Source organism: Lissotriton vulgaris, unplaced genomic scaffold (genome assembly GCF_964263255.1).
Source record: "Lissotriton vulgaris unplaced genomic scaffold, aLisVul1.2 SCAFFOLD_2176, whole genome shotgun sequence".
Classification (NCBI taxonomy): Eukaryota; Metazoa; Chordata; class Amphibia; order Caudata; family Salamandridae; genus Lissotriton; species Lissotriton vulgaris.
Genome location: NW_028254541.1, coordinates 94,708 through 120,447, shown reverse-complemented (window position 1 = coordinate 120,447; position 25,740 = coordinate 94,708). Strand labels below are relative to the sequence as shown.

At 41.9% G+C, this 25,740-nt stretch overlaps 1 long non-coding RNA gene across 1 annotated transcript in view; it reads right to left on the bottom strand.

The window, feature by feature from the left end:
* Positions 1 to 25,740, bottom strand: part of LOC147659509 (uncharacterized) — a 165,345-nt gene that overhangs the window by 62,747 nt on the left and 76,858 nt on the right. Inside the window, exon 2 of the long non-coding RNA XR_015307223.1 lies at positions 10,861 to 11,048. This is a non-coding gene — a long non-coding RNA (uncharacterized LOC147659509). The remainder of the gene's footprint in view (positions 1 to 10,860; positions 11,049 to 25,740) is intronic.

Below are 25,740 nucleotides of genomic sequence, written 5' to 3'. Positions count from 1 at the left end.
ATAAATTAATAAAATAAACGTAGTCACCGTGGTCAACTTCGTTTCTTGAGAATTGCGATAAAGTCAATCGTGTTCTGCACGCAGCAAAATGAAGAAAATAATGATCCAGTAGTTCATTAAATATAGCTATGCGTTGTACAGTTTCCAAACAGAGAAGAAAACAAAACTGTTTAGTATTTCCAAATAACGTGTGCGAGGCTAAACACACACGATGTGAAGTAGAACCAAAAATGATTACATAAGATGGCCGCTACACGACGCTTTGACCTTTGCGTGTTCAATACGCGGGGTTAATGCGTTCAGAGCGTCATGTGGAATGTTGACGTAGGATGGTGACACAGAACAGACACGAAGCTGGAATCCAGTCGTCAGCGCGAACCTGAAGCTCGACGTGAAAGCTGAGGCTCGCAAAGGTGCACGCGGCAGAATGTCAGATCAAGTTTGAAAATAAACAGGTTAGCGCTGTTATTTCTTTCCTTTACGATGACCCCAAATACATCCAGAACAGTACAGCGTAGAAAGATAAAATGGGTAAAGTCAAAGAAAGTAGAAGATCACAACGCACTGCAGTACGGAGACATGCCTAACGTGGAGATAAAAAAAAATTGATTCCGGTACACACGTTGTCATACACTGCCGCAGGTGCGATCAAAGCACTAGATTAAATTACTGCCGCTGGTGCCATCACATTACACGTAAACGAGAGAGAAGAAAAAAAAAAAAATTTGAAAGTGAAATACCTTTGAAAACGTGTGAACGCTGATCCTTGGTTTCTTTTTTTTTTTAATAAAAAATAAACAAATTGTACTTCTTCCATTAGGTAGAGGGTGAGTCCTTCTTCATGGAATCCCGATCGTCGCCAGTTTATGAAGTAAACTGATACACACTTTGCAGGAAGAGTACTTTATTCAGTACCAAGGAAACAGCTTATACAACCACTTGCAGGCAAGGCTCAGGAGATAAGATCATCCACAACATAGAGAATGTAGAATGCACATATAAAGCATAACAATTCTAGAGTGATGTCAGGTGATGTCATATAAAAACAGTAGCACACATTTAAGGGGATACTACACCACCAAAAAAACAGACGTTGTGGAGGGTCAAGGGGATTATATTTAATGACCTGTCTGCTCACACCCCTATTAACAGAACACAAAACACATAATAGAGCAGAACAGGTCTGAAGATGGTGTGTAACTGAACCGGTAACCGTGAAGCAACAGGATGCATGAGCGAACCAATGCTGTTGGAAAGTATTGGAAACCACATGGCTGGTACAAGACCCATCAGACCACCCTTACGGTGGAGTTTACGTCACGTGGGAATTGCTGATAAAACCAACCCACAACCAGCCAATCAGTGCTGGTGTGGGAATGGATGTCAGATATTCAGCCATGATGTTTACCATGGAGTGGACTTAATGGTGTGCAGTGCTTTGGTGGTAATGGTGACTAAAATTGGCTACACAGATACTGGAGGAACGTGTATACAGAAATCTATGTGTCAAGGTTTAAAAGCACGCCTGGTAGTAAGACTACCTCATGGCGCTGTGCAGGTTGGTCGACATGTTTCAGCTAGCAGGGAATTACCCCAGCTTTCTTCAGGACCCTAAGTATAAACTTGCTACTGCAACTATGACTACTAAGTGATGTATTAGGTGAAAAACAATAATAAGTATTACTAATAGATAGATTCATAGATACATATCTACCAGAAACCTCAGTGCTTGAGCGTCCACTGGCGGGAAAGAAGCAAGTCTTCTTCCTATCAAAAAACAAAGATAATTGTACAACAACACTAGTTCACGCATACAACAACATGAGCGTCCAGAGAGACCGTAAAGAAAAACACACCTGCATGAATAATTGACATTCTGCATAATATATATATATAGGAACAGCATAATAGCTTAATCACGGAGAGGCATTTCCTCCCAGTGATACTCACCCAGCCTTGTGTGGGTGAAGACCTCACCTCACCCGGCAACCGCTCGGGAGTATGAGGCCCCGCTCTACGGTGTAGAAAAAAGGGAACAGTGAGGAACTCTACCATGCCCAAGCCAATTGCTCTACACACATAACCCAAAAAACGCATGGAGGAGCCCGTCTGTCAAGGCAACCACCACCCACACCCTCCTGTATGACACATAACATGTTTAATATCCAACCTCACATAACAAAGTGCAGGCAAACCAAAGTGCCTCAAGGTAGTCTTGTATAGAGTTATCAAGCAGTTGTATAAACCATAGACTACTACATAGCCCAATCAGAGGAAGGGCATAAATGGAAAGGGTAATTGACTGTCAAAGAGTGCTAGGTAACATAGTGCTAGGTCACAGGGTCCCCTCTCGTGGTACTATGTATCAAAACTAAAGACCCATCCAAGCTAACTCTGCTGGTGTGTAGTTAGCCCAAGCTGACTGGTATTTCCAAATCTGTCTAAGCTACTAAAGCGAAGAGAGTCCAATGGGACACTCACCTGTCCGTCGGTACCTCTGGTCGTTTAGCCGAGCGGAAGTGGAGGTGATTGTGGGGCCGCCCTTCATGTTTAAGTAGTAACCGAGGGGTGGAAAGGGCGTTCTCTGTGCCTAGCTGCCGGAGCAAACGCGGAAGCAGACAGTACTCTGTCGCGCATGCGCAATTGTTAGGACTCTGTCGCGCATGCGCAATTGTTGGGACAATCGTGATGGAGGTTAGAGACGCTGTGCATTCTTTTTTATGAAATCAGAGTTAGATTGGCACACCGCTGATAAAACGAAGTATTGAGCGCCTGCTGTTTAAAAAGTGCCTATAGTTAAACTGGTATCTTACTTTAAGCTCGCGCGCATAAACATATCGGGAGACACTACTCTCATGAGCATGCGCCCGGCGAAAAGCGTTTTTCTATGCTTGAGGGACACCGCAAAAGAATGTTAGCGGATACGCATCACCAATCAATCACAAGGAAAGTGGTCTTAACAGCATAAGAACTTCAAAATGCTGTGCATTCTCGTCGTGGCTATGACTACATAGCGTCCAGGACGAGTTTATTTACTTTGCTGAGATCGCATATTCTGCAAAAATCTACCAGTCTATGCCGGAATGCATATGGAAGGAAAATGCAAATTATTCCAAAATAAGGTCAAAACCAGTCTAGTGGGCGTGTGGTCCACCAAGGAATTGTCCTGAGGTTAATGCACATGAATAAAGTAATGTGGGTGTTGTTAAAGTGTCTTAAAAGGGGGGATGGCAGTAGTGACAGGACAGACAAAGGCGACACACACAATTAATTTGGGTGAGCCATGAAGGTGCAAAATAAAATTTGTTCGCAACCCAATTACATAGACCCGCAACTGAAAAGTTGCTCTTAATACAAAAAAACAGACGTTGTGGAGGGTCAAGGGGATTATATTTAATGACCTGTCTGCTCACACCCCTATTAACAGAACACAAAACACATAATAGAGCAGAACAGGTCTGAAGATGGTGTGTAACTGAACCGGTAACCGTGAAGCAACAGGATGCATGAGCGAACCAATGCTGTTGGAAAGTATTGGAAACCACATGGCTGGTACAAGACCCATCAGACCACCCTTACGGTGGAGTTTACGTCACGTGGGAATTGCTGATAAAACCAACCCACAACCAGCCAATCAGTGCTGGTGTGGGAATGGATGTCAGATATTCAGCCATGATGTTTACCATGGAGTGGACTTAATGGTGTGCAGTGCTTTGGTGGTAATGGTGACTAAAATTGGCTACACAGATACTGGAGGAACGTGTATACAGAAATCTATGTGTCAAGGTTTAAAAGCACGCCTGGTAGTAAGACTACCTCATGGCGCTGTGCAGGTTGGTCGACATGTTTCAGCTAGCAGGGAATTACCCCAGCTTTCTTCAGGACCCTAAGTATAAACTTGCTACTGCAACTATGACTACTAAGTGATGTATTAGGTGAAAAACAATAATAAGTATTACTAATAGATAGATTCATAGATACATATCTACCAGAAACCTCAGTGCTTGAGCGTCCACTGGCGGGAAAGAAGCAAGTCTTCTTCCTATCAAAAAACAAAGATAATTGTACAACAACACTAGTTCACGCATACAACAACATGAGCGTCCAGAGAGACCGTAAAGAAAAACACACCTGCATGAATAATTGACATTCTGCATAATATATATATATAGGAACAGCATAATAGCTTAATCACGGAGAGGCATTTCCTCCCAGTGATACTCACCCAGCCTTGTGTGGGTGAAGACCTCACCTCACCCGGCAACCGCTCGGGAGTATGAGGCCCCGCTCTACGGTGTAGAAAAAAGGGAACAGTGAGGAACTCTACCATGCCCAAGCCAATTGCTCTACACACATAACCCAAAAAACGCATGGAGGAGCCCGTCTGTCAAGGCAACCACCACCCACACCCTCCTGTATGACACATAACATGTTTAATATCCAACCTCACATAACAAAGTGCAGGCAAACCAAATGGCATGGTAGAATGTCAATTATTCATGCAGGTGTGTTTTTCTTTACGGTCTCTCTGGACGCTCATGTTGTTGTATGCGTGAACTAGTGTTGTTGTACAATTATCTTTGTTTTTTGATAGGAAGAAGACTTGCTTCTTTCCCGCCAGTGGACGCTCAAGCACTGAGGTTTCTGGTAGATATGTATCTATGAATCTATCTATTAGTAATACTTATTATTGTTTTTCACCTAATACATCACTTAGTAGTCATAGTTGCAGTAGCAAGTTTATACTTAGGGTCCTGAAGAAAGCTGGGGTAATTCCCTGCTAGCTGAAACATGTCGACCAACCTGCACAGCGCCATGAGGTAGTCTTACTACCAGGCGTGCTTTTAAACCTTGACACATAGATTTCTGTATACACGTTCCTCCAGTATCTGTGTAGCCAATTTTAGTCACCATTACCACCAAAGCACTGCACACCATTAAGTCCACTCCATGGTAAACATCATGGCTGAATATCTGACATCCATTCCCACACCAGCACTGATTGGCTGGTTGTGGGTTGGTTTTATCAGCAATTCCCACGTGACGTAAACTCCACCGTAAGGGTGGTCTGATGGGTCTTGTACCAGCCATGTGGTTTCCAATACTTTCCAACAGCATTGGTTCGCTCATGCATCCTGTTGCTTCACGGTTACCGGTTCAGTTACACACCATCTTCAGACCTGTTCTGCTCTATTATGTGTTTTGTGTTCTGTTAATAGGGGTGTGAGCAGACAGGTCATTAAATATAATCCCCTTGACCCTCCACAACGTCTGTTTTTTTGTATTAAGAGCAACTTTTCAGTTGCGGGTCTATGTAATTGGGTTGCGAACAAATTTTATTTTGCACCTTCATGGCTCACCCAAATTAATTGTGTGTGTCGCCTTTGTCTGTCCTGTCACTACTGCCATCCCCCCTTTTAAGACACTTTAACAACACCCACATTACTTTATTCATGTGCATTAACCTCAGGACAATTCCTTGGTGGACCACACGCCCACTAGACTGGTTTTGACCTTATTTTGGAATAATTTGCATTTTCCTTCCATATGCATTCCGGCATAGACTGGTAGATTTTTGCAGAATATGCGATCTCAGCAAAGTAAATAAACTCGTCCTGGACGCTATGTAGTCATAGCCACGACGAGAATGCACAGCATTTTGAAGTTCTTATGCTGTTAAGACCACTTTCCTTGTGATTGATTGGTGATGCGTATCCGCTAACATTCTTTTGCGGTGTCCCTCAAGCATAGAAAAACGCTTTTCGCCGGGCGCATGCTCATGAGAGTAGTGTCTCCCGATATGTTTATGCGCGCGAGCTTAAAGTAAGATACCAGTTTAACTATAGGCACTTTTTAAACAGCAGGCGCTCAATACTTCGTTTTATCAGCGGTGTGCCAATCTAACTCTGATTTCATAAAAAAGAATGCACAGCGTCTCTAACCTCCATCACGATTGTCCCAACAATTGCGCATGCGCGACAGAGTCCTAACAATTGCGCATGCGCGACAGAGTACTGTCTGCTTCCGCGTTTGCTCCGGCAGCTAGGCACAGAGAACGCCCTTTCCACCCCTCGGTTACTACTTAAACATGAAGGGCGGCCCCACAATCACCTCCACTTCCGCTCGGCTAAACGACCAGAGGTACCGACGGACAGGTGAGTGTCCCATTGGACTCTCTTCGCTTTAGTAGCTTAGACAGATTTGGAAATACCAGTCAGCTTGGGCTAACTACACACCAGCAGAGTTAGCTTGGATGGTTCTTTAGTTTTGATACATAGTACCACGAGAGGGGACCCTGTGACCTAGCACTATGTTACCTAGCACTCTTTGACAGTCAATTACCCTTTCCATTTATGCCCTTCCTCTGATTGGGCTATGTAGTAGTCTATGGTTTATACAACTGCTTGATAACTCTATACAAGACTACCTTGAGGCACTTTGGTTTGCCTGCACTTTGTTATGTGAGGTTGGATATTAAACATGTTATGTGTCATACAGGAGGGTGTGGGTGGTGGTTGCCTTGACAGACGGGCTCCTCCATGCGTTTTTTGGGTTATGTGTGTAGAGCAATTGGCTTGGGCATGGTAGAGTTCCTCACTGTTCCCTTTTTTCTACACCGTAGAGCGGGGCCTCATACTCCCGAGCGGTTGCCGGGTGAGGTGAGGTCTTCACCCACACAAGGCTGGGTGAGTATCACTGGGAGGAAATGCCTCTCCGTGATTAAGCTATTATGCTGTTCCTATATATATATATTATGCAGAATGTCAATTATTCATGCAGGTGTGTTTTTCTTTACGGTCTCTCTGGACGCTCATGTTGTTGTATGCGTGAACTAGTGTTGTTGTACAATTATCTTTGTTTTTTTGATAGGAAGAAGACTTGCTTCTTTCCCGCCAGTGGACGCTCAAGCACTGAGGTTTCTGGTAGATATGTATCTATGAATCTATCTATTAGTAATACTTATTATTGTTTTTCACCTAATACATCACTTAGTAGTCATAGTTGCAGTAGCAAGTTTATACTTAGGGTCCTGAAGAAAGCTGGGGTAATTCCCTGCTAGCTGAAACATGTCGACCAACCTGCACAGCGCCATGAGGTAGTCTTACTACCAGGCGTGCTTTTAAACCTTGACACATAGATTTCTGTATACACGTTCCTCCAGTATCTGTGTAGCCAATTTTAGTCACCATTACCACCAAAGCACTGCACACCATTAAGTCCACTCCATGGTAAACATCATGGCTGAATATCTGACATCCATTCCCACACCAGCACTGATTGGCTGGTTGTGGGTTGGTTTTATCAGCAATTCCCACGTGACGTAAACTCCACCGTAAGGGTGGTCTGATGGGTCTTGTACCAGCCATGTGGTTTCCAATACTTTCCAACAGCATTGGTTCGCTCATGCATCCTGTTGCTTCACGGTTACCGGTTCAGTTACACACCATCTTCAGACCTGTTCTGCTCTATTATGTGTTTTGTGGATACTACACCACCTACAGGACTTATATACCTTTTATGATTACTTGATGAAGACTTTTACTACCTGTTAACCAACCTGTGAATAAACCTACTTGGTTTACATTATACCAGCGTGGCGTGATTACTACACATTGTCAGGTACGACAAGATAATTTCTAAACTGCAGTTTATGAGATAATGCAGAAATTGCTGATCCATTGATGTACTTTTTTCATGTATAGCGCACAAAATGTAAAATTTTATTTTGTGCTTTTATAATTTTCACAAATCAAATAAAGCTTTTGTGACTGACTGACTGACTGACTGATTTAGTAAATCATCCATCAGAAATTGGCATTACTATCATCCGCTAGTGTGCGTAATGGGCTTTATGGGAAGTGCTCTCCTCAATTTAGTTTTCGGAGGGGAGTCAGGCAAGAGTGCGTACTGGCACCCTTCTTGATCTTTCTTTTCATGACCGATATGGATGACTTATTCCAGGAAATGATTGCTGATTCTCCAGGAGTTGAAGGAAGGGCAGTCCCTGTTCTCCTCTATGCTGATGATTCTGTCTTCCTGTCAGGGACCACCAATGACCCGCAAAGGCTGATGGACTGCATTGTAGCCTTCATGGAGGGCAGGGACCTCCAAATTAATTTGATGAAAACCAACATGATGAGCTGCGGAAAGGGAGCTTGTAAATCACATACTCACCAAATCAATGGCACACCATTCAAAACGGTCACTTCCTTCTCTTCCCTGGGTATTCTCTCCAGCTCTAATGGCTTCTGGACCAAGCATAACTAAAATACCAAGCTAAACATGACACGTGCCTGCGAGGGCATTTTTAAGTTTGCCACTAAGTCATGCTTTAAACCAATTCGAGAGATAGTCTCAATTTATAGATCCAAATGTGTAAATGCAGCTTTGTTAGGCAGTGGTTTGTGGGGCTTCACAGAAATTACCATTTTACAACTCAAGAGAAAATATTTCTTTGGCATCTGCTTGCCACACCACAATCTACACCAGCTGTATAGCACGGATGGAACTGGGCATGCACCATCTGAAAGATATCTTAGCGATTAGGCCCTTCAGCTGTGGCATTCAATCAATCAAAAAGACTTTATTTCGATTATTGATCATAAAAGACAGCAATAAAAACAATACAAACATGATTAAAATATGGGGCACAGAATCAGGCTTGTACAGTAATTTAGTTACAACTCCGACTTAGGAAGAGAGATCAGCAGGGTTTTGGGGCGAACTGCTATCCGTCCTACATAGTTAAAAATATAATTTAAATACAATTACATACAATTCATCATACATTCGCTGTTATCGTACATATAAAGTATAAAACGTTAAAAAAAATATATATATTTCCCTTTAAAAAGTTTATCAATAGATTGTGTATACATCAGATGACTAAAATAATCAACTTGGGCGTATTTTTCTAGAGCGGATTCTCCATGACCAATGTAAAAATGTTGCCACTGCAATAACCACAGACTGGGTAGTATCAGTTTTAAGGATCCTCAATGCCTCACAGCCAGTATGGAAATTAAGCTGGATGCAGATCAGTATCAACCAGATCCGTCTAGGGACTTTATACTCAGGGCACATAAACAAGATGTGCCCAGAGGACTCCTTTTGGGTGGGGCAGAAAGGACAGGTGGGAGAGAAACCTTCCCTCCATTTGGAAACGAAGGTATTAATTGGTAAGGTTCCCACCCTGAATTGGTGGTATCTCTTTCTAGCCTCAGGGGCATTCACTTTGGAGTAACGTAGAGGCTAAGTTCACCGAAGCTATTATAAAGTATTGTCTAAGCGCAAAGAGAAATCCATAGCTCTCCAGACAGGTAGCCCAACCTCTATCAACCTGAAACCATAACATCCTATAGTAGTAGGAAATTAAAACATTAATAACACAAAAAAGTCTGATGACAAGCTTGCCAATGCTAATATCAAACCATCAGTTGTCAGATGCCTTGCTGTGGAACAAACTGATGGCCTCCAGAGGTACCTAACATATACATCTAACACCCAACATTGATTTGTCATGACAGGACTAAGAATGGGGATAGTTCATGCTTTTCGTGTGATGGAAGATCCACCCAAACAACAATGCATTTTATCCTTTTCTGTTATTTTTATACTAGATTCAGGAAACTCCCTTTAAAACCTTTGTTTTTAGATAAGGGTATCAGGAATCATAAAGATGTTTTTATACCTATGTTCTCTAGGGGACCTTTTTATTAGTTTTAATGCGCCTTCCTTTACATAGCAAGCCATATCCCTTAGAAAACATCTTCATTACCAGCATCAACCCGTCTTCTGATTTATTTATGCGACTTCCTGATGGCCAAACCTTTATCTACTTCCACAGGTGGTTTAATGCCCTATTGTGGGGCAACAGCTTGGTATATTAGCCATATTGTTCTATTCTCAAGAAGGCACCAGCATGATATAGTGGGACTCTAGGCTCATAGTGCCGCAGTGATGGCCTGAGAGAGATGTTCAGGGGGTTTGCAAATTTCTTCTATATTACCATAGTGGGCCCTAGAGAGAGGCTTTTGTTTTTATAGACCTAGTGGCAAATTAGGGTTCACCTCAATATGACACCTTACTACCTCCTGTCAGGTTTTAATCAGTCCTACATCAATGCACTAAGCTGTGCAGGCACTTTGCCATCCTCTGCAGCCCTGATCCAAACACACTGAACTGCATTTGCACTCTACAATGAATTGGCTGGCTCCATGTTTTACATATGCTAATCTATGCAGTCGTTTTGTTATGGCTGAAGAGCATTGGAATATATTGGGACCTGTATAATATTCTGTTTTTATTTATTTTTACTGTTTGCAGTTTGCTACCCTAGCTTACAGTCTGCCTCTTACAACTTGTATTATAGATTGTCATCTTTTGCCTAAGAGTTTAAAAATATTCTCAATGCACTGTGTCATATTTTACACTCCCCATGTCAGACATAACACTCACATGACAAGGGCCCTTCTTCTGTGTCTTGTGAACGGTTATTTGCACTTCTATGATTTCATTTTAATCCGAATAAAGATCTTAAATCGAATCAAGTTAGTATGTTTAAATGATGTTACCAGGAAAGATTTATCTGAATGAATGAACAAGCACAAATGAAGTGCTGTTTAGCAGCTACTCCATTAGTGAACACACTTGCTTGTTATGGTGATTCTACTAGAATGTGTACACTCCCTTGCACCTAATGACGTAAAAAGTAAATATTCGTACGGGATGCATAAATATTGACATGGGATGCACAGGCATACACAGGCTTAGAGAGAGAATGTTTACCAATATGACATCTATGTTAAAACTTTGAAAGTCAAGGTAGTAGAATAAGATCGACCAAAAGAGGCTACTCACTGTACTGCATTTCTTGCCGGTGATGGAGGATGAGGGTCTATGTTTAGATGGCGCACTGCTGGCCCTTGGTGTGGCTGGTGTGGTTGCCACGGTGGCAGAAACTGATAGTGGCCAGGATAAGGCTCGTAGTGATGATGGTACACTACATCCGTCTCCTCTTCTTCAATTTCCAAAGGCACAACATTTATCTACAAAAGAGGAACGGAAGGTGGTGATTGTGAATAACCTTTTGTATGGTTGTTAAGCACACATTTATATTAATTTTAAATAATTTATAGCTCCTAAAAAAAACAAAATACATTAAAAGGTCTTCATTGGCAATATCGTATAGGACCAGGACACTGGCTGAGAAAAAGCTTTTGCTACCGTAGGGCCTGATTTACTTACAGGTGGTAAATCATAATGTTAAAAAAAAGGCAGTGGTGCAGTAATTTTCTTCAAATGCACTACAAAAGGAGTACATTTCTGATGTTTATGGGGATTTCGAAAATTCTCCGGGACGTCTGCCACCCTTGTGAATTAAGACACATTACACATAAAGCAGATGATATGCCTGCTGAAGTATTATGATAATGTGCACTTGCATATTCAATTTGTTTGTAACACAGGGAAAAATATCACTTTCTGTGTGTTATATTCTTGACCATTTTAAATGTCCCTTTCCTATTGCGACTCTGGAAACTCAGCTTTTTCATTTTAGTTTGGGATTACTTTTACAAGTGTTTATGGGATCACAGTTCCAAGAAAAAACCTTAATGAATAGCCACAAACAGGAGACGCCGCGCTCCGTGAGGGCCCAGCCGATTGACACAATGACTGAAGGGTCAATCAAAAAGGAGGAGTCACAGGAGGAGTTCGTTCAACTACAGCGTTACCTCATAAGCTGGTATGAGAGGCATAAGCTGATAGAGGTCTATTAGAATGGTGTGTCCAACACTAGTGCTGTGAAGAGGTGTCTGGCCCTGAAGAATTTGCCAAAATTTCGTGGCAAAGAAACACGTTGGCATGTGGTATTGGTATGCATGGATAGCAACCAGCCGATTTTTAATTTGACAGATCACACTTAGTGAATAATAAAGTAATTGTGATAAAAGTGTGTCTGCCAATTGTAATCACTTTCTGTCACAATCGTGGAGTGCGACTATCTGTCACTCTACTGCACCTACTGCACCTACACAGTTTATTGCTTTAGTCTTTTCTTTGTTTGGACACTTTTCCTTTGGGACAAAATGACCACCGATGATGAGAATAGTGGGCTTTTCTGGTGAGTACCTACCAGTTACCCCGCTGGTGGTGCGCCTGTGAGGGGTCATTTTTTCCCTTGCACATTTTTTCACAAGTATTTGGTGCTTTCTGCTCATACAGGACTCTTTCGAGGCTGTCGTGGTCTCAGCGCTGGGATACTCACGGGTTACTACGCACTCTACAAAACCCAATAATAATAATAATAATAATTCAAAAGATTGTTTGGTGTACTGAATGTATTGAAAATTGTGTAAGCTATACTTCAGTCACTGTATGCCTTCTTGAGGACTGTCTAATGAAAAAGGATTTTAAATGAAAGGCAAAAAGTGTTGCAAACTACCACATATGAAATAAAGAAGAGGGGGCATATTATCAAGGGGGTTTATCTCCACTTTTTTGGCTTTAAAAGCCAAGAAAGCGGAGATAAAATTATCTCCCTATTACCTAGCTGTCGCTAACACAGATTTTTATCGCATTTGCGATAAACCTTGGTAATACCAAGGTTTATTTGCGGTAAAAATCGCCACAGCTCAGCGGTACATTTTTATCTCTAACCAAGCAATAGCGATAATTATCGCTATTGCTTGGTAATATGCCCCAGGGGTTTTTTGCAGAGTATAAAACTGAAGTGATATATACACTTTGCATAGTAGAAAACCGTAGCGATTGACACACTTCTTTTGTAAATAAATTGCCTTAGAGACCGGGTTTTTGTGTGTTTATGTGGCTGGGAGTCCACCAAAAGTAATAAAGTCACTAACTACTAAAGTGGGATACCTTTCTTCAAACTCAGAAGTTGACATGGTTTTTATAATGTGACAGGTGGCAAAGCCACACAAGTTCCTCCCTAGAAGTGATGCCACTTCGGCTCATATGACCAGAAAAATATTTCCCTTGAGACATCTGGCCCAGAAGTCCTGCCCCAGCAATGATATCATTAATAGTCCCGGAGCCGGGAATGATATTATACCTTGCATCATTGTGGCCCATCCCTGTACTGATGTCTTGGCCTAGTCAAATGTTTTATTAAGCTGATCATTGGCTTATTTTTCACATACAATACGTATATGTCATTACAGAGATTATGCCATAAAGGCAATTTGAATTATGAGACCTCAGTTCAGGGAGAAGTCATGCCACGAAATGTAGGGAAACAACTCGATATGAATGCAAGAGGCATCTTCCCAATGTGAGAGGCATTTCCTTCAATGTGGATGGCCAACGCAACCATTTTAAACTGAGCGGACCATTCGGGAAATTTGTGAGCAAAAAATTATGAATCCCATCAGGAGCAACATCAGTCCCAAAATGAGCAGCAGTTCCTTTAACGCGGGCATCCGTAAAAAACATTTCAGGTAGATTTTTTTACCTGAGTGGACAGTTCGGATAAATTTTAATTGACAAACTACAAATCTGGAAGCGAGCAGCAGTGTTTTAATTGCAAACAACCGATAAATCATGTGGACATGACATTTGAATTAGAAATAATATTTGGCCGAAATTTTTTATTTTCTTTATAGAAAAAAAGCAGGAAGCCAGAGTATGTAGAGTAGCACAAAAGACTAAGGGGCTACTCTACATACAGTAGGAACTTCCTTTTCGTGTCCTGAAGACTCCGCCCACTGGTTTGATTTGTTCAGTTCTTGGTCATTATGACTTTGAAAATTGAAGGTAAAGCATCCCTCCCATTTTGTTTGTAAACACGGCTGAGTCCACCCTCTGGAAATGTTCACTTTTGGAAAAAAACAAGGAAGTTCAATGCAGCACGTTGGAAAACGTTTATTGTTTTGTGAGACACATGCACCCCTATTTTCTCAGTTTTTTTTGTATCATTGTTAGTGGGTAGGGGCCATTGTGGGTTTAACTTATTTTTATGGGGAAATGTTTATTTTTATTTTTGGGATGCTGGAGGACTGTGGTTAAATAAACTCTTTCTGCATTCCTTGTGCTTTTGAGAAATATGTACAATTTGTTTATCATTTTATTGTGATGTTGTTGTTTTACTGTTGGGGGTCAAGTCTGTCCTGTACTAATCCATGGGCATATTTTTGATATATTTTTGTATTCTTACTGCTGCAGTGCCATTTAAAAAAAAAACATTAAGTGGCTTGTGGAAGGCCTTGTATCAAATGTAAAATGTAGGGTTTTTAGGTCGAGCATTGGAGACCTCTTGTATATACTTGTGTATATACTTATATACTTTAGTATATACTTATATGTGTATGTACTTTGTGGGATCTGGAGATCAGCCCTAGGACTTGTCTGCTTCCACTTAGGGACATTTCTTTCTGTTCAACTGCCTTTATTTAACTGTTTTGATAGAAAACTACCAGCAGAGGTCAGTAAAATACCAGAATTACTTTCTGCTGAGGGACTTTCTTTTTTCTATTTTTCTGGCTACTGCCTCGTTTTACCTTTCTTGATAGAAAACGACCAGCAGAGGTCTGTAAAATACCAGAATCACTTTAGCATTTTCTAGATTCCAGTCCATAGAAATTGTCTTCCACAAACACCAGTAGACAATAATATTTTTGTCAAATCTTGTATTTTCAGTGATATGACCACCGAAGGCCCTGATTTTATCTTGAAAACAGTGCTTTGGCCTATACCATGTCCTGCTGAAATGCAATATATCTCTGCATGTGGTCCCATACCTGGCACGTTACGCAGTTTGGTGCTTACTTTCCCTCCATGTTAAAGAACAGTAGATGTTTCAGCACCCAGGCTACTGTGCTGCATAGCTAAATACATATAAGGTCCCAAAGGCGAGACCGATTGCATTGCAAATGCTTGCTTTATCTGCATGGGTTCCTGGAGTCCAGGCCATGTAGAGAGACATCTTTCTTTGTTCTCAGGAACCTCCTTCCCCATGTGCTTGTCTACTCCTATTTGTGACTTTTGCTGGCCCTGTTGCGGTTGTCATAAATTGTGAAGCAATTGTGTGTGTTTCCATCGGCAACCAAGTGCCCTTTGTACTCCATTCCTCCTTCATTGCTGGTATTTTTTGTAGTACAAGTTTGCGTGTGTGTCTATGTGTGTGTGAGAGATGGCCATTTTGTCTTTGTCCTCTTCTCCTCTTTCCATGCGGGCCTTGTGGCAACTACAATTCTGTAGAGAAACTGAGTGTATGTCTGTTTCATTGTTATTTTATCTTTGTTTTCCATGCCTCCTTATTCAGTAAGCATGTGGTGAACAAGCTAGCTACCACCGCTATGCATAGTCATATTTAATTAATGTATTAAATTTTTTCCAGCACCCCCACCTCCCAAGGGCCTCGGAGGCACACTAGACATTATTTCATTCCTTCATTCAATTTTACGTTGCACTCTCCCACCTCCCATTAGTGTTCCAAGGGCTTTGGAGGAGCACCAGCAAATATTTAATTAAATTACTGATTGTGTCCCTGCTCCCCTTGTCTCCCAAGGGTCTTGGAAGGAAACCGACAAATATTTAATTTATTTATGAGATATACCATTGCAGTCCGATGGAACCTGAATAAACACCAGCAATTATTTTATTCATTTATATATTTTTCCCTTCACCTTACTGACTTCCATATAGGTCCCAAGAGCCCTGAATGGACCCCAGCAATTTTGTATTAATTCTTTCGATTTTTCACTGCGCTTCCCACCCTCCCGCAAGGGTGCGTTTTCTGTTTAATTTCATGAAAAAAATATGTAGTTTATGAATAGGTTTAGGTACACTATTGTTAAGCATTTGTGATGATAATGACAATGAACATGATGAGATAATGATGATGACTTTGCTTGTTTTCATTTGGCGAGAACACCCACCTTTCACTGACTTGCTGCTTTTTTAATTTTGCACATCACACATGGACCTGAGTTAAATCTGAACATTGGCTGACAGTGACTTCTGAATTGTCTTCTGCTAAGTGCTTATGCTAATGCCAACTATTAGTGCTATGAAGATCACCGCAAAGAAGAAGGCCCCAGCACAAGAAATGGCCAGTGAGGAGAAAAAGAAGCATGTGGTTTCAAGTCCTCATACTTTTTCATAAAATGTGATTATCTGCTACACCCTTCTCTGGACAAGGAGAGGCCGGTAGTAGGATCATTCCAACATCAACTGAACCATCCCCAAAACCTACGTCATTGTCTCTCAGTGCTGTAGTGACAAATGGAGTTGTCTCAGGAAAGTCAATAACAGTCACAGCCAGCAACAGGTCTTCCAGAAGTAGGAGCAAAGAAGGAGGTTGAGCTTCCTGCTGAGGAGAATAATGTCTCCTTATTTGCTTCACAATCTCCAACAAGGAAAAAATGGCACTCACCAATTCTCTCCACACCCCTTTACTCATGTTCTGGACATGGATTGGACCCCAATATAATCCAAGACCCACCATGTGAGACGAGGAAAAAGGAAAAACAAAGGTTCCTGAAAGCCTTATAAGTGAGGAAGGTGGTGATGACGAAGAGCCAGTGATTGTCAGTGTGAAGAGTGGGACAGCTGAAGTGCGACTCACTTCTATTCAACCTGCTAAGAGAACTGTGATTTCACCAACACTAGCTGTTTGTACCATATTTGCAAGATCAACGAAAACCTGAAGCAACCCCCACCACCCCAATGGCAGTTGCAGCAAGCCCTGCAGAGAGGCAAATAATATTGCCAAATAGCTTCACCTTCAGGCTTTGCCACAATAAAGAAGCTTTCATCTCCAGTTTGGGACTTATGTACACTTAGCCCATGTGAGGAGCACATCTCAGAATGATCCATTTACCATTTTCTACAAGAAAGTATTGTGTGGCAAGCCAGGTGGGCATTACGGTACATAGGCTACCTGTCCCATCTGAACAAATAACTCATAATCATGTGGCAAAGAGAACCTTAAAAACACAGCTGCTGGTTGTGAGACAAAAGAAGCAGCTAAAGTGATAGAAACAGGCAGCAACAAGGAAGAAGGAGATGCCAGCAGCAGCATGCAAAGCAACCCTGAGAGTCACTACCATAGTGTACATTAATTACCTGCAGCAACCTCTGCATCGCGCGGGGGACAGGGGGATACAGTTACTGTCACCCGAAAACATGCAGGCAGCTTACATGCTGTTGGCACTCATAGCTCACCTGTGCCAGTAGTTGCACAACAAAAATAGCCCACTATTAAAGCTATGTTTACCAACTAATCACCGTGCGTTGAAAACCAACAGTAATGTTGGTTTATAAAATGTAGAGCTGACTAAAATTTTTGGATTTCACCTCCTACCTTTTCTTTTTGTGGAATGAGACTGCTTTATACAATTTGTGAAGGAAGGCCTTTTACCCAAAATAGAAGGTTCATAGTTTCTGTGTCAGTACTGCATAATGAAGTGCTGCAACAGGGTATGTCTGCAACAACAAGGTGATGGCTTGGAATGCTTAAATTGATTGCAGTTACGAGCAATCTCTCGGTCGGCATCACAATTCATCTTGTTTTTTTACCACCATGCCGCCTCAGTTTGGATCCAGCAATATGCAAATACGCCTTGACCCTGCTCCAATCAGAACTGTCAAGCCTAAACTGCCAGATCAGGTCCTCCCTGATCCAGAAAACAAGCAACCAAGGACTGGTTTCACCTTTATTTTGGGCTCATCAGCCAGGTATAACTTGATTCCAACGGCATAGAGAGCAGAGGACCCATGTCTGGGCATACCCATCGAATTTCTTTTTTAGTACTTTTTTTCCCTTTCCAACCAGCAGTACAAAATATATAAGACATCATAGGTTTCAGATATGTTGTTGCAAATGACACTTTGTAACTACAGTACAGATCATATTCATAGTATTTATCCTTTTCTCCATTACAACTGTATCGGATGACAATACAATTTCCTGTGGTATCTGACGCCCCACCTGCGTCACCGCTGTGTGCTTCCCATTTCATTTAGCCTCTGTGTATGGCGCCTCACTATGTATTGTAATAGTGACCTTGATGTTATTAGTTAGTGCTTGTCTCTAGTTCCTTATTCGCCTGTAAGTATTGAACAAGTGGTTCCCAGAAATCTCTGGCCCGTGAAGCTTGTGGAACATCTTCTGCATAAGTCTCTAGCGTTTCTTTGCAATAGGTCATGTCTGTAATCCAGTCTTTAAACCTGGGTGGTCTTTTGCTCCCCCACCGTACAGCAATGTGTCTTTTTGCAAGAGTGCTACTGCTAAGAACTTTCTGCGCCTGGCATGTTTGAGCTTCTTAACCCCTAGAATGCATACCAAGGGAGTGTTAGAAATCTGTTCCGACAGCATTTCAGTTAGCGTGGTAGTGACCGCGCCCCAGTAGGTTTGCAGTTGTGGACAGGACCAAGACATGTGTAGGAAGCCTACGTTCAGCGCATTGCACCTCTGACAGACGTCTGTCTCTCTGATGCCTAATCTGTGTATTTAGCTGGCGTGTAGTATATCTGATAGATGAATTTGAAATGTATGATACGTAAGTTGCAGTTAGATGTGAGGAGCGTGAGTTGTGTACAGCTGTATTGCCAGTCTTGTTTATCCACTGGCTCGCCCAGTGTCCTTTCCCACCTGTCTAACCCTGCTGTAGGTTTCTCAACCTGCTCTTCTTGGGCTGCGTTGTATAATCGCCTTACCAAGTTTTTCCGATTAGGGGCCGTCAGCAATATTTGCAATGTGTTTAGTTGCTCGGGTTCGGCTGGAAAGGTAGTGTATAGTGACCTGATTGCTGTGTGCAAACGTAAATATGCACATTTTTTCAAAGGGAGTTAATGTGCACATAGTGAGGGGTCCGTCCAATTAATGAATGTATTTTGAGGGAACATTTGTCCCATAGAGGTCAGTCCCATCTCCATAGCAACACTTGTGTGTTTTTTTCTTGAGTCACTGTGAGCTTTGGATTTCTCGACGTGGGCTGTGCCCGTGCGTATACCGGTAGTTTATGTGCTCTATATGCTAGCACATGCAATGCTCTCTAGGTGCACTTGGCTGTGTGTATCCTGTCCCTTGACGTATATCGACTGGGTCAGCTAACAATGCTGTCAGCGGGGTAGGAGAGATACTATCTTTTTCCACTGCAATATGAGGTATGTACGCATGTGGCTTTGTCCAATAGTGGGCGTGTTGTGCGTGAGCGCAAAGGAAGTATAAGTGGAAATCTGGGGCCCCGAAGTCACCCAGGTGGTATGGTTGTGTAAGCACTCTCCAACCAACCTGTGCCTGTTTACCAGCCCATGTCAACCTCTGGAGGATTGAACGTAGTTTATCGAAGAAAACCTTGTTTAGCCATATTGGTATTGTTAAAACGAAGAACGATGCGCAAGAATGTCTTGTAGTTACAGGTAATATATTTATTCTTCTAGTTACATCACAGGTTCTTAGTTACAAGAAGATGTTCTGATCCATTAAAGTGCACCACGAGGAGCAGCCTCCTCGCTGCTCAGCCCATTCACACCAACTGATTCTCTCCACATACAAACCCACTCTACATTCTATATGACCTCATCACAAGCTGAGCAGCAAGGCAGAGAACTACTGTAGGGAGAGTGCAATAAGTAAAAGGTTCATTACAACACATCTCCCCCTTTATAATAATGAAAAACATTTAAAATGTGTGAAGGTGATAAAACACATGTTAGAGCAAAGGAGGATGCAGTAACAACAAAAGGATACATCACCCCCCCATTGCTATGATGATCATAACAGTCAAATACATGGAAGTAGTGAAACATACAAATGAGAGTAAAGAAAGGTGCATGAAATAACAAAGAATCACCACACACATCTAGCCTTAATAATGATCGAAAACATTCAAAAGAATTGAAGATGATAAAATACACATGTTAGCAGAGAAGAATGCATTAATAACAATACATACAACACATCCTTCCCCCCTGATTATGATCATATACACAACAATGCATAGAGATGGTAAAACCCATTTTTTGACAGAAAAAGAGGATGCATATACAACAAAGAATGCAAGACAAGAAGATACATTCTTAAACTATACACTGCGGTTTCCAAATACAACTCACCACACGGTGTACCCATTGCGCCACAACAAAGGCACAAGACTGCAGCAAAACAGGGATCTACAACCCTGAATTGTGCAAACCAATGGAATCAAAACACTCAGATTATGAGTATTTATAACTCAAGGCAAACATATTATGAGTTTCTTTAAACTCAAGGCAAACATATTATGGGTATCTCTAAACCCAAGGCAAACATATTATGACTTTCTTTAAACCCAAGGCAAACATATGATGGGTTTCTTTAAACCCAAGGCAAACACAATTTTGGGTATTTCTAAACCCAAGGCAAACATATTATGGGTTTCTTTAGACCCACAACAAACATATTTCGGGTATCTCTAAACCCATGACACTCTCGTAACAAACTATGGGTATCCTTAAACCCATGACAATCCATGGTATCCATAAAATTCAGAACAACTTCAGAAAACTAGCACAGATGCGCACAGTCATGACACTCACACAACATACTATGGGTATCTTTAAACCCATGACAATCTAGGGTAACCTTAAACCTCAAAATACTCTTGAACATGTTATGGGTATTTTAACCCAAAGTAATACAAGTTATACCTAAACCAAAACGTTCCCACAAGCGCAGGAAAACTCAGAAATACATGACACAACCATCCTATGCACCCAAAAATAGAGCAACAACCCCCCCCCCCAAATTACACATAATAGGGACAGAGGACCACCTAATAACAGAACTACATTTCAAGTAACACTGTAAGATGCTAGAATATCACATGTTAAGCATATTAGTCATTAAAAAAAAAACATTATGCAACCCACAGTATAAATCAATTGATGTATAATGTCATAAACTTGGTGAGCGATCTCTCACCCGACACTTTGACAAAAAGAGAAACCCTTTTTCATGAGCTGCATGTAACTGTCGCGCGTAGCATGGGAAAATAAACTCCGATGCAGTGGTAGCTTGAAAAGATTGCATTAAAAGGCGAAAAAATACTTGCAAAACTCCAAGAATCTCAGATCTCCGATTCTCCGTGTCAACTTCCCTTCCTTGCTTAAGTGTCAATGTACCACAAAACCACTGGGTGGCACTGTTGAGTCGTATCTAAACATCGAATGTTAGTCAGTAAAACATAAACCCTAAAACTGTAGTTTCACTATGGTGAAAACGATCGGCAGTTCATTCAGATGAAATAACGTCCCTGATCATCGCTGTTTCCAAAATGAAATGTTATGGTCATAGTCAGAAAATGGCCGTCACGTACACTTCCATGGCGTGATGACGAAATACGTAAGGAATACAAGAAAATCTTCAGTGTATAGAGTGTTGAGGTTGTTGGGAGAAGAATGCCCACGCGAAACAGCGCGAGTCCAGTCGCTTCAAATTCAAAGAATGACAGCGTGAGCCAGCGCAAGTCCAACTGTCAAGGTAATTTTAAACGCACACAACTTTCTTCCTTTCTGTATATTTTAACAAAGGACTCTGAAAGCTGTTATCCAGTCGCAGTTCCAAGCACAATAATGTCAGAATCACTCCAAATCCAAATGAAATGCCGGTAACAGTCTAAAAATACAGGCAGGCAGGCAAATAATGTTTATAAGTAAATCCGATTACTCACAAGTGCTGCAACCTCGATTCTTCATTTAAAGCGAGGCTTGAAATAAGATTAATCTTGCCACAAACTGCATGCTCGTGGCACAGGAGAAAAGCATTCTCTTCAAAGCGTCTCCCCAAGCAGGAATTCTAGCTGTCCAGTTGCCGATCCTTTACATTAAATGAAGAGGGCTCGCTTAAAATTTCAATAATCCAAATCAGTTTCACGCTGACATTTTCTCCCCAGACTGTAGGCAGTAAACAGCAGCAAAGCTCACCCAATCTGATTACAGCAAGTTAAATAGTCTAATACTGGGAAAGAACAGGCACCTTGCGTTGTGGGCGACCGCTGACAGGGTCACTGGTGGCTCATTTGGGGTGCCTAGTTTCTTCAAATCCACGAGTTGCAATACACTTACTTGAAATTCCTTTAGTTCCTATAATCTTCTAATTCCAAAAGTCCATATCAGTAGCACGCAGGTTCTTTAAATCGTCGCCAGTGTTAAAACGAAGAATGATGTGCAGTCATGTCTTGTAGTTACAGGTAGTATATTTATTCTTCTAGTTACATCACAGGTTCTTAGTTACAGGAAGATGTTCTGATCCATTAAAGTGCCCCACCAGGAGCAGCCTCCTTGCTGCTCAGCCCATCCACACCAACTGACTCTTCACATTCAAACCCACTCAACATTGTATATGACCTCATCACAAGCTGAGCAGCAAGGCAGAGAACTACTGTAGGGAGAGTGCAATAAGTAAAAGGTACATTACAACAGGTATATTCCAGAACAGATAGAGGAACCTAGGCAATATTATCATTTTCTGTATGGCTATTCTATCTGCCATTGAAAATGGCATTTTTATCCATCTGTCTACCTGCTCTTCAAATCTCAGCATTGCCTTTCCGTAGTTCTCCCTAATGACTATTTCTGGGTCCCGGTGAATCCAGACTTCTAGGTATTTAACTGGGTCCGTTCGCCACTTCAGAGGGAAGTCCAAATCAGGTTCCGATGTGGCTATGATAAGTGGTATCACAACTGACTTATCATAGTTTATACGGAGGCCAGCATATTGCTGGTATCTTACATATTCTCTAATGAGTGGGTTTAGATTCCTAGACGGGTATTTGGTGTATAGAACCATATTATCCGCATACAGTGCTATTCCAATTGGTCGGAGGCTAAATTGCAGGGCCGTGTCAGAGTGTTTCTGACGTATTTACAGGCCAGCGGCTCTAAAATTATAGCAAAAAGCATCAGTGACAGTGGGCAGCCCTGTCTAGTACCTCGCGTGATCTCTATGGGGTTGGTTGTGTAGCCGTTTATCCTGACCCGCGCCTTGGGCACTGCATATAGTAGGGCAACACACTTTAAGAAGGGTTCGGGAAAGCCCATCTTGCGGAGGGTGACAAACATAAAGTCTCACTCTACCAAATCAAACCCCTTAGCGGCATCCAAAAGAGCCACGGCTGCCGGCACTTCCGGGTCTAGCTGGTGGTAGAGGAAGAAGATGGTGCGTATATTATGAGTGGTAGATCGTGTTGGCATAAAGCCTGCCTGATCTGGCAGTACTAGATTGCAAAGGAGCAGCTGTATTCTATTCACAATTATTTTAGCTAAGATCTTAGCATCTATATTTGCCATAGATAAGGGCCTATACTAGTCACACTCAGACGGGTCTTTACCCGGTTTCACAAGTGCTATCAGGAGTGCCTCGTTTAGTGTAGCCGGCAGAGCACCTTCTTCATATGCCTCTTCAAGCATTTCTGCCAAGTGGGGGATCAGTATATCTCGGAATTCATACCCATCGAAATTAGGGTGGCAACTGCGACAACAAGATGGTAGATGGAATGCTTCAATTAATCTCAGCCGTTGGCAATCGCTAAATTGGTAAAATAACATCCAATCCAACCTGGAATTAATAAAACACCTAACACTAGTTTAGCTGTAGTTATAAATCATCAAAGAGGTACAGCTTTGTCCAGACACAAGGGAGCACCAAGTATAAGTCAAGACAATACCCTTTCAGGCGTTCTTTTCAGGTTGGTTTGGCTGGTAGTTTACCAATCCAAAGCATAATACTGTGCCTGGACTGGTAAAAGGCTTTTGTCTGTTTCAGCTTGCCATGGTTGTCACTGTGCAAATCCTATGTTTAAAGACTTAGCTGTAAAAATTGCAAAAAGCTTTGTTCCTTTTTAACTTGTTCTGGATGGCACTGTGCTAATACTAAGCTTATAACGCTGCCATTATGACAACATTCTCTTTTAAGAAGTCACCAGTGATGTTTTTAAATATGTCATTTAACATGTCATGAGTGATGTAAAACATAAGATCATCAGCACATTACATTAAACGTTGTTTTTTAGTCAACATATGGGCATACCAATCTCACATAGGGTGGAAACTGCAACAACAACAAGGTTGATGGATGGAATGCTTGAATTAGTCTCAGACACTGGCAATCATTCGGACCCAGTAACATGCAAATCAGCCTTGACTCTGCTCTGATTTGATCAGTCCACCCCAAGCTTCCAGTCCAGGTCCTCCCTTAACTGAAAACTATTAACCCAGGATCGGATTCACCCTCATTTTGAGCGCATCAGCCAGGAATAGCTTGATTCCACTGGCACAGTGAGTAAGGGACCCACATCTGGGCATACCCATCAAACTTAGGATGGCAACTGCAACATTAACAAGGTGATGAATGAAATGCTTAAATTAATCTTAGTCACTGGCAATCACTCGGGCTGCATCCCAATCCATAATTTTCCTCCCACCATGCAACCTCAGTTTGGACCTAACCATATGCAAATCATCCTTGATCCTGCTCCAATTTGATCGATCCATGTAAACTGACAGGCAAGACACTTCCTGAACTGGAAAACAAGCAACCCAGGATCCATTTCACCCTCGTTATGAGCTCATCAGCCAGGAACAGCTTGATTTTAGTGGCACAGTGCATACAGGACCCATGCCTGGGCATACCCGTCACACTTAGGGAGGCAAATGCAACAACAAGTAGGTGATGAATGGAATGTTTGAATGTATCTCAGGCACTAGCAATCACTCAGGCTGCATCTCAATCCATCATTTTCTTCCCGCCATGCCACCTCAGTTTGGACCTAGCCATATGCAAATCAACCTAAACTGTGCTTCAAGTGGAACAGTCAAGCCCGAACTGCCAGGCCAGGTGTACCCTGAACCGGACAATATGCAGTCGAGGACCGATTTTGCCCTTATTCTAGGCTTATCAGCCAGATATAGCTTGATTCCAGAGGCATAGTGAGCATGGGACCCGCGTCTGGGTATACTTATTGCAATTAGGACATCAACTGCAACAACAGCAAGGTGATAGATGGAATGCTTGGAATAATCCCAGCCACTGGCAATCACTACATTGGTAAGATAACATCCAAGCCAACCTGTAATTAATAAAAGCAACACCTGACACGTGTTTCATCCTAATTAGAGCTCATCAGAGAGGTACAGCTTTGTCCAGACCCAAGTGAGCAGACAGTATAAGTCAAGACAATACCCTTACAGGTTCCAGGTTGGCTTGAAGGTACTTTACCAATCCAACACTGTAGTACTCTGCCTGGACTGGTAAAATACTTATTTCATTTTTCCTTTGGATTTTTCTTGAATTTCTAGGGTTTTTAACATATTTGGCCTACACCTCCACAGTGTAAATACTACAGCCATTCACAATGAAGAGCTGGTACAGGCGCACTCCTGTGTACCTTTAGCCTAGACCGCAAAAGCATTGCTTTGAAATAATATTGTCCACGGACGATACACAGCTTTTAATCTCCTTTGATAAAGATCAGACCAAAGCAAAAATAAAAACTTTTACCTGGAATGACAGCAATTGCTACCTGGTTGATGGAGAAAGGTCGCCCGCTGAACAACAAGAATATGCTCTTTAGCAAGGCTCAACAGTTATGAACCCCTGATCGGTTGCCTACCGAAACTCAACACAGGGCCTACGCCGAAACGTAAGGGCAAGAATCTGGGAGTCTGGTTTGGCAAACCCCTTTCTTTGAAACATAAGGTTTTATCTATCAAGGCTCTTGTTTTCAAACGATGTGT